The 5,767-nt window shown below is 27.2% G+C and overlaps 1 protein-coding gene across 8 annotated transcripts in view; it reads left to right on the top strand.

The window, feature by feature from the left end:
- The window catches only part of LOC102681143 (MICOS complex subunit Mic60), a 58,149-nt gene that overhangs the window by 23,773 nt on the left and 28,609 nt on the right, over positions 1-5,767 (top strand). The window lies entirely within an intron of this gene.

The raw sequence follows: 5,767 nt of genomic DNA, 5'->3' as shown, positions 1-5,767 counted from the left end.
CAACAATCAATTGTCGATGTGTATTTTTTATTTACATTTATTTTCCATCCTTGATTGATTTAAGTAATATTTATAATTTAGTAAAAAATTCTTTTTCATCTTTGTTCTCACTTTTCCAATTTTTGAAAATTGAAGGGAAATTAGAAATATGAAAATTGAAGGGAAATTAGAAGAAAGAATTTTCAAAAGAAAGTTCAAAAGAAAAATTTTGGTATGATAATTCCAACAATCAATTGTCGATGTGTATTTTTTATTTACATTTATTTTCCATCCTTGATTGATTTAATATTTATAATTTAGTAGAAAATTCTTTTTCATCTTTATGTTGCAATTTTTGAAAATTGAAGGAAAATTAAAAGTATGATTTAAGAAAGGTTCAAAAGAAAAATTTTGGTATGATAATTCCAACAATCAATTGTCGATGTGTATTTTTTATTTACATTTATTTTCTATCCTTGATTGATTTAATATTTATAATTCAGTAAAAAATTCTTTCTCATTCTTCTTTGTGTTCCAATTTTTGAAAATTGAAGGAAAATTAGAAGTATGATTTAAGAAAGATTTAAAAGAAAAATTTTGGTATGATAATTCTAACAATCAATTGTTGGTGTGTATTTTTTATTTACATTTATTTTATTATTTTTGATTGATTTAATATTTATAATTCAGTAAAAAATTCTTTCTCACCTTTGTGTTCTAATTTTTGAAAATTGAAAGGAAATTAAAAGTATGATTTAAGAAAGGTTCAAAAGAAAAATTTTGGTATAATAATTCCAACAATCAATTATCAGTATGTATTTTTTATTTACATTTATTTTATTATTTTTGATTGATTTAATATTTATAATTCAGTAAAAAATTCTTTCTCACCTTTGTGTTCTAATTTTTGAAAATTGAAGGGAAATTAGAAGTATGATGTAAGAGATGTTCAAAAGAATAATTTTAATAAGTTTAATTTAAAAATATAAGAAGAAATAATTTAGATTATTTTTTTAAATTAAACGAATTATAATTTAATAATGATAGTTCAATAGATGTTACTATAATAACTTTGTTCGTGTATTGTCGATTTATTATTAATTTTCATTCAAGAATATTGAGAAAATCACGAGAAAAGTCGAGATAATGAATTCGATATTTAAAATCGGAAATTCGGAAAGCACGAAAATTCAATACGAAAATTAACGATATGATTGATCGTAAAGTGATAAATTGAATTTATCATATTAATTTGTGGAAATTATGTGATACAAAATCATGTATCAATCGTGTATACAATTTTTTTTTTTTTTTATTTTCGTTTATCTCGTTCACCATGTTTTAGCAAAATGCAACGAGACACGTGTTACGTGCACACGATGACGTTCGAAGCATAGTGCAGCCGTACACAGATTGTACATACTAATATATAATAATTAATTTCATTCATTATATCCGTTAACAAGGCTTCCACATCCCTGATGCTTCAAACAATCTAATTGAACGTGAAAGCTATTCTATATGTACACGTGTCCTTTAGAATTCTGATTTTGGAAATTTTCAGGATATTGAGAAATTTTGAGCAATTTTTTTTTCTCCTTCGCCGTATTGAAAATAGAAATATTTTATTTATATGATAATTTTAGAATTATGTAAATTTCGTGCACGCAAGAATTGTATGATGATAGATACAGTTTTTCAAAAATATTATGACTCGTGATAAATTAATTAAATCTTGAAATATCTTATTTTTAATTTTATGATAAAACGATATTGATATAAAGTATTATATAATACTTTCATTATTATATTTAAAAATTGGAGCGGATAAAAAATGATCAATTTTAAAATAAATATCGTTTAATATTTTATAAAAAGTTTTGAATAAAATTTAGAAGATAAAAAAAAAAGAAAAATTACATTAATAATTCTTCTGCAGATAATAACATTTTATTTAAAGACTAAAATATTTTGGAAAATTATTACGAAATTTCGGAAAAACTATATTTACCATTGACCAAAGCACAAAAACAAAACATTATTTAAAATAGATGAAAGATATTCTTTATTACAAATGTCCAAGTTTTTTCTTTAAACAGAATGTACAATTATATTGTTTATTTTGCAAAATGAATATTCTACCAGAAATAAAGAGAAACATCCCATGGTTAAATTTTCTTATCCTTTTTTGAAAATTTAGAAGCTCGTATCGCATTTTCATAAATTTGAAAGATGGAAGAAAATATTTCATATTCATAAAAAGTGCCCTTGGTATACCAAGATTCTTCAAAGATTCCTTCTTCAATATATATTATTATTTTACAACTGTTGGAAACATGTTGAAGAAGACAAGATAAACAATTCTATTGTACAAAAAACGGAAATCGATTTAAAAAAATATTTTTTTATCTTCTGATTATCTACAAAATTATTGATGTTAAAAAACCGAATTTCGTTATTAATAATTCAATTCAATTTTGTATATATTCCTCGCACTTTTCACTCAGATATCATATTATGAGAAATAAATATCATTTTCCTTGCATCCTTTGACTGACGTCTCAATCGTGCAATTATTCTACATATTAATTTCTTTTCGTTTCAATAAAATAAAATTCACTAAAAGTAAAATCAGACAATTCCAAATTAACAAATAAATGAATGAATATCGCAATTTTCAATTTTCGGCTTGTCTTCCGCTGCTGATAAATCTGAAATAATATAAAAAAAAAAAATTCGAATCCTCCGAGAGAGAGATAGCGATTCCTTTCATCCCTGTTTCCATCCTCGTGGCCGCGATTAATCACTCGAGTAATTAAGCGTGAACCGTGTCCAGAAATTACCGGCGTTATTCGGTTTGTCAATTAGCGCCCAATGCACGCGCCCCCCTTCCTCTAACACCTTCCGAAAACCGCAGCTCAGTTTTTCGAAACTTTTTAAAAAAGGTTTGCGGATTCGAAATCCAGTATAATGGCTATGATTTTTCTTTTCGAATTTTCGTACGATGTAAAAAGGATTAGATTTCTAAAACCATATATGTCTCAAAATTTTCATATTTGCAATTAAAAATTGCAAAAAAAGTGATAACAAATTATTAATTAATCGTATATCATTATACGTATTCATTTTTCACTTCAACAAACATCTTCAAACATCCATAATAATGATTAGATTTATTTGCATTTGAAACGTTTTTTAAAATTTTTTTCTAAATAATATTTTTTTAGTAACTATAAGTTAGTAACAAAGACAAATTTAATTCATAATCGTGACGAAGAATTTATAAAAAGTTAATTTATGAATAATTTCTAACTAATTTTTTTAATTTCAATTTTTTATTTTTCGTATTTTCTGTTTGAACGAAGGCAAATTTGATCATTCCTTTCTATTTAATTGAGATAATTTGATGATATTTCGTTAGTTGGATGATAAATATCTCGCATCTTCTTCAAAGAGATCGTGAAGGGGTTAAATCGTTATATTAAGTGAATTTTATCAAAAAAATCTTTCGAGTGTAAATGTAGAAAATTATTTCGTTGAACGATATTTCGTGACGAGATATTTAATTCAAAAATACGAAAACGTTTCTTAATTGGTACTAATTATCTCACTAATTTCTTTTTTATTATATATACTTAATAAAAATTTTATTATAAAATTATTGAAATTTCTTAATTCTTTTGAGATAATACAGTAATATAATAAACTCTCAAAAAAACTTTATATTGTGGTACATACATATTGCACTATCTGAAATATCCAGGCCTACTAGAATTTTGAAAATATTATTCTTCAAAATTCTTATATATTCTACATTATATCATCATATTAAAAAAAAAGAATATTTAAACTACTTAAAGAATATTTTAAACTATCCAATTAAATCCAATTTTCTAAAAAATTATTCACAATTTCCATTTTCAAATCTTCGTTTTTCCCTTGATCAAGCCACGTTCACAAATCACCGCGTTCCAAACATCATAAAAACATCGCCACAAACAATCGCAGACATCATAAACAAGCGTAGACATCGTTAGAACAAAAGCTCCATTCCGTGAATGTTCACAAAAAGCATGGAGCAGTTCAAAGGGCTCGTTGAAGCACGAATCAACGACTCGTAAACGTCGCTCGATTAAAGGGGTGATTAAACTGACCAGCAAGAAGTTGGCAACCTCCTAACGATACCTAGTTCAACGAGCCATCTCTTGAAATAACACTTGGAATATATGTATAGATATATACATACATATATGATAAAGTAGAAAAAGAAGAAGAAGAAAAAATATGCGAGAGATTTATTACGATGTACCATTATCAATACCCCCACTCCCGTGGTATTGTCATTCTCGTTACGATTAATTAACGCCCACGACGATAAAGCGAGCCGCGATGAATCGTATTTAACCCGATAATTAATTATCCGGCCGGTGCGTTCGAACTTTTCCCACCATTTTGATATAATTTAGGGGCGAGGCGTATATTGCATTTTTATGACTCCTCCCTTCGTCGTTTTTTTTAAATTAAAATTAATAAATTATTGATAAATTGATTTATGGAAGGAATTTAAAAGGATTCATGAAAAATTGTATGTTATTAATTGTGATATGATTATCGTACAACATTGTACATTAATCAATATTCCGATCCGTTGGAAAAGAAAACAGTTGCTTATAAGAAAAAAATAAGAATTTTGTATTTTGTTTAAGATTGATTATCAAATATATATATTTGTATATTTGTAAACTTTCATCATTGGATATTGGATTTCTTAGTCGGTTACTGTATCATATTAGCTCAAACATTATCGTGTTATGTCATCGCATATGTCACAATTTTTATAAAGCGTGTACACGTATTCACATATTCCCATTTTGGAATGAACTTTAATCATGATGTGAAAAGGATTAGGTTTCTAAAATAACATATGTCTCAAAAAAACTGCAAAAAAAGTGATAACAAATTATTAATTAATCGTATACCACTATACGTATTCATTTTCCACTTCAACAAACATCTTCAAACATCCATAATAATCAATTTCGATTTCAAAACAGAAAATCCATTGAATTGGCGAGGATAATTCCTCGATATTTAAGCGAAAAGTGCAATAGTTAATCGAGTTTACACCCCCATCAAACATCTTCAAACATCTTCAAACATCTTCAAACATCTTCAAACATCTTCTTCGTCGATACAATATTTTATATCGGTCGAAAAATCACGATAATCAACACTTGGCATTGTAAAGCACTTTCGATTCGAGGCGTTTCGCGCCGTGGAAATTTTATATCCGGATTTTTGGATCGTGCGATGTTTTTTGGGGTTGGTTTTACGCGCTCGTTAGAATTTGCCATTTTTTCGTCTACTCTTGAGAAAAAAAAGAGCAACGCTCGTTCATATCGACGGGAAATCGATTCGGTCGGCTCGGATTCCATCCTTTTGTTGCTTTGCTCGTTTCGTTGTGAAACAAGGTCACGCGGTTAGGAGAGAGGGTGGAATGGGAACGGGGATGGAATGTAGGGATGGTGAAAGGGGGATAAAAATTGTTAGAAGGAAATATTGGTACGCCGAGGAGATAAAGTGGAGGAAAGGAGGAAGAATTTGAAGACGTTTGGAAGATTAAGTTATTATAAGGGGTTACGTTCGGTCGATAATTTTTTTTAAAGTAAAATTTCGTTTCGTGTTTTTTCGTTAATTTCAATTTATGAATTTTAGTTCAAATAATTTTTTTCTCTTTCTTATAATTTTATGGAATTCAAAAGGATTTAATTAAAATTCGAAGGAATAA

This window comes from Apis dorsata, unplaced genomic scaffold (genome assembly GCF_000469605.1).
Source record: "Apis dorsata unplaced genomic scaffold, Apis dorsata 1.3 scaffold_52, whole genome shotgun sequence".
Classification (NCBI taxonomy): domain Eukaryota; kingdom Metazoa; phylum Arthropoda; class Insecta; order Hymenoptera; family Apidae; genus Apis; species Apis dorsata.
This window is presented reverse-complemented; position numbering and strand designations above follow the sequence as displayed.